We start from the raw sequence: 13,009 nt of genomic DNA, 5'->3' as shown, positions 1-13,009 counted from the left end.
GGCTTAGCGAGCAGCAGAGCAGATGCTTTGCTTTGCTTCCTTCCACCATCTTTTCGATTTATTTATTTATTTATTTTGTGTTGTGTAGTGAAATGACAATAATTGTCATGTGTGTGAAGTGCAGAACTTGCCTAGATTGCACTCACACTCACTTTTCATGCATAAACCATTGATTGAGTTTGAATCCATAAATAAAACACATGCTAGTGCTTGTAATTCACAGAATCATTGCATTAACAGGTATTTGCACAAAATATGTCATATTGCTTTGATGATGTTAAAGCCTGTGATCAGTAATCCCTATGCGCATGCACTTTGTAAAATTTGTAATGTGTTGGTTGACTAGTTGTGTAAATACCAATGTGATTGTGATATGGTAGTATATGTGTTCACGTTATTTCATCTTGTATTTCAGAAATGGGATCCAACGTTGAGCCGGACTGTGGCGAGTCGAGGCATATTCTCACGGTGAACAATCGCCACATGCAAATTCATCCTAGCTGTAATTCGAGCGGTTGAATGCCAAACAATTAGAACAATTCAAGACATCATGTTTGGCCATCTTCCAATATAGATAAGATTCGCTTTAGCGGCTTGGTGCATGGGGTTGTGTTAAGAGAGTAGCAGAGGCAGGTGTGAAAGACTTGGATGACCGATTTCTAGCCAGAGTGCGACTGCAATTCACTATCAATTTCTGTTTGATCTCAGCTTGCTTTGGGAAGTGCCTGAAGTTTCAGTGGATGAAAGTGATGAAGCAAATTCAAAAGATATTTTATGAGACGAAGGAATTACATGTAATGCTTTAGAAGAAGCATTTGTGAGGTGCACAGAGGAAGATGCGTCTACAAGCTAGCTCTTGTTTACTTTGCTGATTAGTGGTTTTGGGAAGTGACAAACATTTGAACATCAATCTAAATTACCTCGACTTGTAGAGGACTTGATAGGTTCAACAGTTTCCATGGGAGTTGATGTCGCTTGACAAAACCAAGACTGCTTTTCTGCACCAACAAAGTATGTGAAAAGCTTTGAAGAAGAAGAGGAAGAGAAAATAAGGAACAGCGGAACAAGCCGAGAAATGAGAAGGGCAAGAAGATAACCATGGTGAAGTGCAAAGGGGTGGCTGAGTTTTAAAGGTTTCACGTATGCTTTCCGTACATGGTAATAATGTTCATGTCAGTTATGTTTTGTTGACTTTAAAACAAATAATAACTTGTGTCCTGTAATTGTGTAACAACAATTTGGGTATATGAATTAATTCTAGAATGGTGGACTGAATTACTGCAAGGTTGTTGATCCAACAGCTTCCCGCGTGATTTTGCGATGGAGAACTACGTCGTTCGAGATGAGAAAGTTGAACAATTATTTTTCCAGAGCAAAGAGGTTTGGTTTGCAGCCCTTGGAACTATTTATAATTCAATGAAATTATGAAGTAGAATGATTGCATATGACTTCTTGTCTGTTTTATGAAACAGTAGCCTGGGCTTATGGCGCTATGTCCAGTGAAGAGGAAATGGACAACCATATTGAGTTGGCCACAGGGTCGCCCTCTTTGTCTCGTCAATTCCTTCTTCATGGCGACCTTGATGAGTAATGAACAAGGCGGTGTTTGTTGAGTCGGTGTTTCAAGTAAGCGAAAAGGCGTCCTGAGTTAAAGGTCATACGGATGAAAAAATTTTGGGCCAGCATTTAGGTCCTCATTTTGAGCAGGAAGTGAGAAGGGACATAGCTTTACTGAAAGAGAGGCGAATCGTTGTGTCGTGTCACATCTATTTAAGGATATGAGGAAGTGGATGGCATGCAATGGGATGAAGGCCAATAGAAATGAAGGAGAGGAAAATGAAGAGGAGGACATTGAAAAGAAATAACAGAAATGAGGGAGAGGACAAGGAAGAAGATGAAAGGTGAAGGGGCAAGTAAGACAAATGAGGGAGAGGAAAAGGAAGAGGAGGGGATTGAAGGGGGTGAAGTGCCAAGTAAGAGAAATGAGGGAGAGGAAAAGGAAGAGAAGGGGATTGAAGGAGGTAGTGCAAAGAAAACCAAGGAGGAGAGAAGCTCAAAGGAAAAGAAGTGAGGAGAAAGTGAAAATAAAAAGCAGCAAAGGAGAGGAAGCGTAAAAGAAAGAGCATTGAGGGAGAGGAAGAACTGCAAAGAAAAAGCAGTGAGGGAGAGATCAAAAAAAGGAAGGGCAAGGAAGTGAAAAGACAGAGAAGTGAGGAAAAGGAAGTGCAAAAAACAATGTGAAGGATGATGAAGTTATGTTGGTTGGCGATGACATGGCGAGTAGCACGGAGGGGACAGGTTGAGGTTACTCTCGGGGACATTGATTTGGATCAACCTACAGCTGTGTTATCTCGGTTGAACGTTTGGTTGAATGATGAAGGTCAAGGTGTGGAACGAGGGGTCCAACGGAAGAGGAAGAGGATTATTCTATGTGGAAGATGGTTGAAGCTAGTGAAGTGGTTAAAAAATTTGCCAAAGACAACGGACTCCGGACGTTAGGCAATGAAGGCGATTCCACATGATGATATGGTGAAATTGCTGAAACTTTGTTCGAATGGCGCCATAACCCAAAGTAAGTCCTTTGTTTTTTGAGATAGAAGGCATGAGTGTATATATTTTTTAATTGTTGTGTTCTAAAACTTTTATATTCATAGTTTGGTGATGCAATTTGGCAACGTTGGCGAGATTGAATTCTTCGCTTCCCTCGTCAAAGCCGACGGTATTGAAAGGAGATGTAAGTTTAATTGATTATGCATTTGTTTGAATGTGCATAGATTATGAGATTGACAAGGAAAACATGTGCAGCACATTGATTTGGGCTTGTATCTCATCCTGAAGCTACAACAACGATTGAGGAAGTAGAAATATCGGATTGGACAAGCGACGATGTATTTTTATGGTATGTGATGTGATGCATAGGACCTAAATTGTTTAGTTTCTAATTGATTTGTTAGTTTCCTATATTCTTTAATTTTCCAAATCCTAGTAGGATTTCTAAGTTAGTTTTCCAAATCTATTAGGATTTCTAAGTTTCCTATTTTATTAGGAATAGGATTTCATTTTACGGGATTTTAATTCTATTCTCTCTAGGTTTTAGTTTTATAAACTACCCCTATGTAGTTCTTTACAATTCAGATTTGAATATTGATTAAACATTCCTTTAAACTCTCGATTTCTTCACTATTCTACCTTTTCTTCCTTGACACTTTCTTATCTATTATGTCTTATTGCTCTAAGTGTTTAAACTAACACATGGTATTGCTACATCGCATGGCATGAAGCCTTGACCAAGTGCGATTAATAATTACAAATTATCCATACTTGCTTTGTGGAGTTGTTTAACCATTGATTGTTTTCTATTTCAGAATCACATCCATACTTGCTTTGGATAATAAAAGGAAAAGAGCAAGTTGGGTGAAAATTAGAACATTTAGTGAAGCGTTGTAAATGGCAAGGTTCGGCGTGGATTGATTGCGACAATTAAGGTGTATGTACCTTGTATGTTGCAAAAATATAAGCATTGGGTGGCTCTAGAGATTGATCTGATTGGTGAAATCAAAGTCTACGATTCAATGGTTTAACTCATTCCAGATCAGAGCTTAAAGGAAGAACTCGCCCCCTGTCAATTACGATTCCAAATCTTCTGCACACCCTCGACTTTTATGAAGAAGGTGTTTACGTGAGCGAGTGCAGAGTTGGTGGTGTCCATGGCCAATACATCGTGTGGATGTTCCACAACAGGCTAATGAGTGAGCACAACTTTTTATTTAATTTTATTACTTTAATTTGTCAATTATGTTAGAATGTCATTAGTTGAATTGATCGAGTTCTTGTTTTGCTTCAGAGGCGATTGTATGGTATGTTCGTGTTGAAGTACATTGAGCTGTTGAGTGCTGAGATTTCCTTAGCTACTTGCACCTCGCAGAACATGCCATTTTTTCGGTTGAAGTTGGCTGCAGAAATTGCACGGGGAGATGCTTACATGCCATGATATCGGTTGAACTTGGTTTAGGCACATGATGATGAAATAGGTTTTGGGAATGTCAAATTTCAAAGTCAAATGTAAATACACAATAGAGACCCATGGGTCCTTTTCGAATTCCACCTCTGCTCCTGAATTCTTCTTCGATCTTTCTCAATCTTAGTGTATTTGTGTACAGAAATTTAGATTTAAGTTACTGGACAATAACAATTAGAACCAAAATAGTGGCAAATATTATAGCGGATGCATGCTTTCATTTTGATTAGTGTGATATTACGCTATGTTTATTCTCATATTGTGCGAAATGTATATGGAGCTGATTGCAGAGCATGCAGAAAAATGAAGACTCAGAAATGGAGATGCTGAGGTTGGAGAGGAGAAAATAACTGATCTGTAAATCTATTGCGTGGGCAATCTAAATGGATAGGCGATGCGTTTTGAAGTTAGACACATGCCATTCCCATACATAGAATGTGCATATGGAGTGTAAAGTTTTTTTTGATGTAATGAAACAAACATCGGTGTAATATTGGCTAACTCCTTGACGACATTTACCTAACCTCAACAAACTGCATTGAATTGGGATTTGAAGACTGCATATGTAATTTGGATTTGAAGAATGCATATTCACATAAAGGGACTGATGGCTTTTTAAGTGTATTACATCATTGCAAAGTGATATGTCATCATTTATCCAAGCCACCATTCCAAATATCATATCCCAATCTTTAAGCCGTTCAACATGCCTTGACTTAATCGCAATGGGTTGCATCTTAATAAGGTAATTCTGTAAGGGGAATAGGCTGCTATGGCCTCGCCTCCAATATTTTATTCAACCATGCCCTCCTTATAGAAACACATGAAAAAATGTCCCCAGGTGCAATGCTCTAAAAACTCCCTATTGGTTCCGCACTGCCCCTCGGGTTTGAATCCCTCTCTCCTTTATAATCGGTTAATAAATTGGTTGATTTTCTTTATTTTATTAGTTTTGGGCAGCTGAGTAGCATATAACAGTATAATGTATATTGGTGCGTCTATATTGCATGTCTGTTGGGTCTATATTGCTTGTCTATTGCGTGCATATCTTTACATTTATTGCGTCTGTATTGATTTGTATTGCTTACGTCGGAAATAAATAACAATACACAGGCAACAGACAAGCAATATACACGTAATAGATATGAAATATACACGCAATAGACATGCAATATACATCAGTCCCCAATTACATCAACCATAAGGAAGTCGTATTGAATAGGAAATTCTACTTAAGTTGTTCTTCCTACGAAAACAAAGAATAAGGACCGTTTCCCCCCTTAAATCTAACTGGAGTCCTACTTTTGCCCCCAATAAACATGCAATATTGGAGCAATAACATGCGATATACATGCAGTAAACACTCAATCAACTTTCAATAAACCTTCAATATCGGTTCAATAACATGTGAAATACATGCAGTTAACAATCATGAAACCTTCACGAAACATGTAAACAATCAATAAACCTTCAATAAACACTCAATATCGGAGTAATAACATACGAAATACATGCAGTTAATGAACCTTCAATAAACAGTCAATATCATGCGATTTACATGCAGTAAACAATCAATAAACAATCTATATACACTGAATAATTATGCAATCTTAAAAAAAAGGTATTATCTTATTATTGCATCGTATTGGCACTGTATTGTCATTTATCATCTTGAGATGACTTTATTTTTGTAAAGTCTAGGAAAGTTTCTTTGGGTTCGACAAGTAAATGCTTTTGTTTCAAACAATAATTTAAACTCAATGCTAATCCACCTATTTCAATAACAAAATTACAAATTGGGTTTGAAAAGTCATTGGTGGTGCGTGCAACATGTGTTTTTTGGGAGAACTTTTACAATCCTTGAAACCGTGCACTTAATTGGTCATTAAAAGAACAAATAATATGACAATTGATACAACTAATAAAACTAATACCAAGTCCTTAATGGACTTCAGCATATTAAGCGTAGCATCATAATGCCGACTTGCTGGCCGGCGAGGTTACATCAACCCATTCGAATCCATTGCAACTGGTGGCTCCCTAATTGCAGGCATCATATATGCAAAATAATTCTGTCAGAGTTAGACCTAGGATTTTTTTCACCCACATACATATTCTGGAAATGAGAACTTACATAGGAGGTTAGACACTTCCAAAATGGCTTCCCTCGATTTTTATCCGATTTTGAAACCCGAAGCACCATTGCAGCTCCACAATACTGACACCTCTTTGTTTGAGCCGGAGATGAAGACGAAGACATGTTGAATCTTATCACTTGTACCTCTTCTCACTCAGATCTTCTCACTAAAACCTCTTCGGACTCATACCTTCTCAGTTATACCCCTTCACTCATAAGTCATAACCCTAAACTTCTCACTCAGCTCTCTCTCATCTCTGCCCAAATCAATTATATCCTTCTTTCTACATTGTGTGGGTGGGTTGGTCACGATCTGGACACCTGTACCGTCAGAATTGTGACACATTTTACTCCGATAGGCGATATACTATTTCACTACCAATTAATCTTACAATTGAGGGGACACCTGCTTTAAATATATTATTTTCTTTATATTTCATTAAGGCAACTAGTTGGATAAGAATCCGTCATTTAATAGGGGTAGTGTGGTGTGGGAAAATGAAAAAGTATCTGATGGGACCTTCTGTCACTAGTCGGTAATCCATCACATTTGTATCAATGAATTTAATGGCGGTAAAACCTATGGCTATGGAAATAGGTTATTAATTGACTTTTGGACGATCCGACTCCTTTGCATTTTGATGAATTTTCCCTTCGCTTTGTCTTATGTTTTGGTGTTGAGTTCGATTTCTTTAAAAGGGTCAACTTGGTAAAACCCCAGGAAACACATTTTAGAGCGATTGCAACGAGGCTAAAACAAACCCAAAACCCCGTATATTCTCATTTCTCCCCTCTTGCAGTCCTCAAATCGTTCCATTCCAAAAATATTTCAATGAATTCCAAACATTACACTACAGTCGGAGGAAAGAGAAGGAAGCATCTCCATCTGGATGTGCCTCAAGCCTTCATCCCGGAATTAGCTTGGTTTAAAGTGATGTTATACGTGGCAACCAACTCCTCGGAAGATCTCTTTCGTATGGCATGTGTGCCCATTGTTCATCGTTGGCAAACACTCCACAAGTCTGAACACAATTTTAATGGAAAAGTACCAAGACCATCCTAAGCGGTACTATGCACAACGCATGATCCCGGCATTTAGTGGACCAATGCAGGGCTTGCGAACCCGAGGCTATATTTAGAAAGCGTTCGACATGTTTCGAGCGGGGTAATGTGGAAGCATTGTATGCGGGATCGCGTTGCGTACAGGCCATATAGGCGTCATATATGGTTGGACTACTTGGCATGTCGGAATTGGTCGATCAAAGAGATGCATTAGAATTCTTGTGTTCTTTGAATCAGCGTAACAACATTGATATGAAGGAACCGAGGATGCTTTGAGGCGGCGATTATGCGGAATTTTCTCATTTGGAAGACATATATCGTGAGATATGTTTCACTATGGGAAGATTAAGTTCAATCAGTGCGGCGCTTGTAACAACAACGGTGGTGTTTTGTTATTCCAGCTGGCCTAGTGAAAAGATCAATCACATACGGACTTGTTGCAATCGATGCAAATGGCAGTGAGTGTTTTTGGTTCAAGGTGATGCGTGTCTATGTTGTGCGAATCCATACCCTTATAATTAGTTGTAGTATGTTTCTACTAGTTTTTATGCGTGTCTATGTTCTACAAATGTTGTTTTCTATTTCATGTTTTAATTTATTTTATCAGTGTTTGTTTGTGATGTCCTAATAGTTTTATATATAAATGTATAATATTTGTTATATAGTGGAATTATTACTGACATAATTGTGACTACGAATGACATTTCTTGACATGAGATATTTTGCTGTGCAATCATAATATTTATTGCAGCATGCATGAAGTGAGTATGTGTCTTTTCAGGTTATTGGGAATGACATTTTCCTTAGCATATCAAACATGATTGGATTACACGTTTCTTAAGCAAAACTTGAGCGGTGAAAGACTTTGAATAATTATTTCTGATGTTGTAGAATGGATGGCTTGTATATTTCCATTTTATGTTGAAAGCATCCCTTAAACCTAAAAGGAAAACATTAACAAATTGAAGAAGCTGGTGCACGAAATGGTCTATTCACTGGAAAATAAAAATAAAAATAAAAATTTGGAGTAAATATAATTAACAAATATACAAGCTAACAAGTAATATAATAATAATAATAATAATTTTGGATAAATAATAATAAAATACTAATGTAGCGTATGTAAACAGAGATTCAGGAGGAAGAAGTCTCAATGAGGTCGATAGCAATTTTGGAACATTATTGTGATTTTTGTGTATTTAGTTATAATTTTCTAGAAAAAGTCATAAAATAATAATTTAGGGTAAAAGGTAAGGATGTAGCCATGTTGGTAGCCTACACTTGTCAAGGAGTGAAAGGTGAAGTGAGATGTGTAGTGTTACATTTGCAATTACTTTGGCTTTTTAGTGCAAAAATCTTTGAAAAATGCAATAAATAGTAGAAAAATCCTAAAATGCCAAAAATCTCGGCCTCGTGTAGCGTTATAGGAGGGGAACCCATAGATCACCCATTTCGCAATTAAAAATTCAAAATGATTTACATAACTCACTTTCCTCTTAACCCTAAGTATATATATTTGTTCACTTTAACTTCAATAACCTACTTCAACAAGCATCTCCCATTAATGTTCAGAATTGTTTTTTAAAATGCGTAACCACTAATGGGAATTGACAAAGGAGATGGAGTGTCAATGAGGTGAAGCAATTTCGGATCATTATTGTGATTTTTGTATTTAGTTATGAATTTTCTAGAAAAAGTCAAAATAATAATTTAGGATAAAAAGGTAAGGATGTGGCCATGTTGGTTGCGGCAATAGAAAGGGTGAGGGGTGAGATCGCGCCAGGTGTCCATTTGGCAATTATTTTGGCTTTTTTAGTGCAAAAATCTTTGAAAAAATGCAATAAATAGTAGAAAAATCCTAAAATGCTGAAAAATACTCCGCCTCGTGACAGCGTTATAAAACGAGGGGAACCCATAGATCATCCATTTCGCAATTAAAAATTCAAAAATGATTTACATAACTCACTTTCCTCTTAACCCTAAGTATATATGTTGTTCACTTTAACAAGTATATTTCCTTAATATTCGTTATATAATTTGTACTAATACAAGAATTAGTTTCCTTTCATATATAAGGATGTAAAATTATCTGTTTTGGTTATAATAATGTACATATATAATAAATGCACCACTACTTCGAAGCCATAATTGGAGCTGCATGCGCCTAGAGCTTGAAGCGTCGAGAGATAGTCAATAAGTTGTCCATATGCACCTAGAGTTTTCAACACGTCGGCGGTATTCAATAAGTTGTCCTTATGAAGCCGCATTGGGAATCAGTAATATATTTTCTATCATGTCCAATCGCATAAACATATAATATAAAGAAATAAAGCAATAGTAGGAGATGAACCAGTACAAAAAACAATATATAACTGGTACAAAATAATGCCATAACTTTGTCACAAAACCAGTCACACATGCTTTTCCATAAACCTTACCCTAACATATAATACATAAAGGCAACATTGCATATGATGCAACCATGTCCAAATCTGATACGTGATCACAAAAAATGGACATGACAGCAACATATGGTGAAATAGATCTTACTTTGCATCGTGTTATCGTAATTAAAGACATGAAAATATGAATATGAAGGTTGAAATCTTCTATAGTAGTAAGCATCAAAAATAGGTTTGAAGCGGAGCTTAGAAAATTCAGTTCCTCGATTTGCTCTCAAACACGATAACCAAAATGGTTACTTCCCTTCTTTAATATATTTGTTAGCGTCGGAAACGGTAATAGATGACCAATCAAACCCGGGTACGACGAGTTTTGCATAGGACCGGAAGTAGTCGAATCCAGCTTGCATCACACGCTTCTTTGACTCCTTTGCATTAGATGAGTTCTTGTATTTTTGAACAGCTACACTCCGAAGTCGTTTGTAGCTTCTAGCTCATGTGCAACCGCCCTATCCGATTAGCTGCCTTTTGTCATCTTCAATTTGGCCTTCAACAAATTCCAAACGTACCCTTGCCCTTTGGATTTCATCACCAAGTTGAAGATGCCTCTCCTTCGAGCAAGAACTCTTCAGACTCAAAACTTCCAACAAAATGGTCATTCTGTACAGGAAAGTGACATTCTTGTCAGTGACTCACTTGCGTTTGGCGGTCTTTGTTTGGAGGTGTTTATTACGCTTCATCAAACTTGGTTAGTAAATCCATTCAATGGAGGAGAGTGGAGGAGAGAGTGGCAGTAGATGGAGCGGATTCGGTGGAGGTAGGTTTTGTGGAGAGGTATGAAGGGTGATAATAATACCAATTAAAGGGTTCCTTAAAAAAATATTTGGTTGACAATGTATAAATGAAAAAGGTCTCATACAATCTAAGTTTAATCCTAACTAGTTTGTTTTAGTTTGGTTGGGTTCACTATGATGTCACTTCCATTGAGTTTCTTTCAACCACTAATTAGTGTAAGGAGAGTGTGAGGTTGACATGCTTGAAAAGCAAAACTGACACCTCTTTTTAAAGTGAAATAAAGTAGATATGTTGACTACCGCAAGCTCACAGTATGTTGGTCTATAAAGCTATATTTCCATTTCTCAAGCGAATTGCATCTGCAATCCTCATCCTCCAAAACAAATAGGATTATTCAAGTATGTCAACCTCTTGAGCGCCAACAACACAATCGAAGATGAAAAATTGAGTCGCGGTTCCGTTTCCACGTTGCCTGTAGACCTTCCATTTTCAACATCATTTGGGAGTGAGGGGACTCAGATGATCCATTAGAGGCAATAGATGCAGTCGTACAAGCGGATTATAATTCCAGATGATCAATTCATGCTTGCGAAATGTGTTGAAGACAGGCCATTTTGGCTGATCTTAACATTCAGTGAACAAGCGTTCTCCCAAAAGAACAAGTACAATTTGAGTCATAAAGGAAGGTGAAGGCGAGGAGTTGGATGCAGTAATGATGAAATTAAAGGTTGTTTGATGAACCATATCACGATCTGAAGAGCACCACAGTGGCTTGGAGTTGGCATTCTTGAAAGGATTGAAAATCCCGAGCATTCGCAACTACTCATACAAGTTATAATTGGGACTATGTGTCCCCTGATGCTGTGAGAGAGATACTAGACGATGGTGGTGACATGAATGAGCATAAGCAAGTCAAAGTTGCTCGGAAGAAGCCGACCGATACGACTAAGTGATTGCGGCTACATCTGTTCTGTTGGTTGGGGGTGATCGTGGTATTGCACAAATTAGAACTATATTCCCTTAATATTATTATCTAATATAAAATAATACAAATATCAATTTCATTTGCTTCATATATAATTATTGGGACTATGTCTTGCAAGTCATCATGTGTTCCTTCTGTCTAACATTATATTTTGCAACTATGGAAATATTATTCAATAAGCAGTCAATATCACAGCACGTTGGTAATAAGAAACCCCATTATCATGACACGTAGTCATAGTAAATGCCATATGCTGTGTAGTGAATGGTTTATAGTTTATGTATATATAATAAAATTCCAAATATTGCTTATGAATTTTGTCTAAATCAAGGACATGAGTGACCATAAGCATCACGAGACACGCTAAGAAGAAGCGCCAATATGACCTAGTGATTGTGGCTACCGTTGTTGATTTATTAGGGAGATCTGGTATTGCTAAGAGAGCATAAAATGCTGCAATCAAATTTTCTTTTGTGTGTGGAATTATGAGTAGTTCAAATGTTAGTGTACCCTTTCATAATACCCAACCATTCAAATGTGATTAGCTGCAATGTACTTTTTACGTTGCTTTCTAATCTTTCTGTTCCAACAAAGTGCTTCAAGTATCCTTGACTCGAATGTTTGCAAATCATTACTAATAACCAGTCCATTTCAGATCTTAATCACCAGTAAAACACTAGAACATAACATTACATAAAAGTGGGTCTTTACAATGATGCGTCTTGTTGGAAATCATTACTGGTAATGGAAACAATAGCTGGCTGCTGGAAATGCTGCATTAGCCTGTCATATAATCAATAAATCTCTATTCAAACATATTCACCATAAACTACCCATTTTACAAGGTAAAAGTCATTGCTTCTTCACATAAATCAAAATTTGATGCTTTATCTAATGTCTATGAAAATTTCTAAATAGGGAGAAGACGTAAAATTAACATGTGTCCAAATTTCATGCAAGAATGAAACCAAGCAAATTTTCATTTCAATTATCAATGGACATAGTCAGAGCTCATCGGTGGACATGAACAAAAAAATAATAATAATAAAACTGCATCTAGAAAACTTCACACGATCATTAGTCTTCATAATAAAGAACCGATATAATAAAACCTAAATCATTGAGTTGGTCCGTGCATCCTGTAAAATTCGTCAAATAATGGGTCACTAAGATCTATTGGAGTTGATTCGTCATTGTTCGTGGTGATGTCTGCATAAACATCAAGCGAAGCACATAAGAACTTTACCTATTCAAATTTTAGGTCTTATTATAAATAGTGTTAACATCTTACGGTGTGTTCAAATTTCTTGGGCATTGTCTTCTATCATGACCAATGTGTCACTCCCGACAGTGTCTAATCCTCGCCATTGCCTTTTCTTTGCTCCCGTTACTCGTTTGACCCTCCATTGCACCTACTCTCTTAGGGTCTTTATATTGTGTTTGAGGTGGACCTCCAACCGTTGTGCGGGTCCATCCTTCAACAACTTCAACTTCACCGCAAACTTTTTAGAGTCTCACGACCGATATCTCACATCCTTTACACACATTATGCATCCTCAAGCACATCGAAGCAAGTCGGGACATTGTACTCCGCTTTATTAAAAGGCCGA

Source organism: Prunus mume, linkage group LG6 (genome assembly GCF_029339155.1).
Source record: "Prunus mume cultivar Tortuosa linkage group LG6, ASM2933915v1, whole genome shotgun sequence".
Lineage (NCBI taxonomy): Eukaryota > Viridiplantae > Streptophyta > Magnoliopsida > Rosales > Rosaceae > Prunus > Prunus mume.
Note: the sequence above shows the minus strand (reverse complement) of the source record.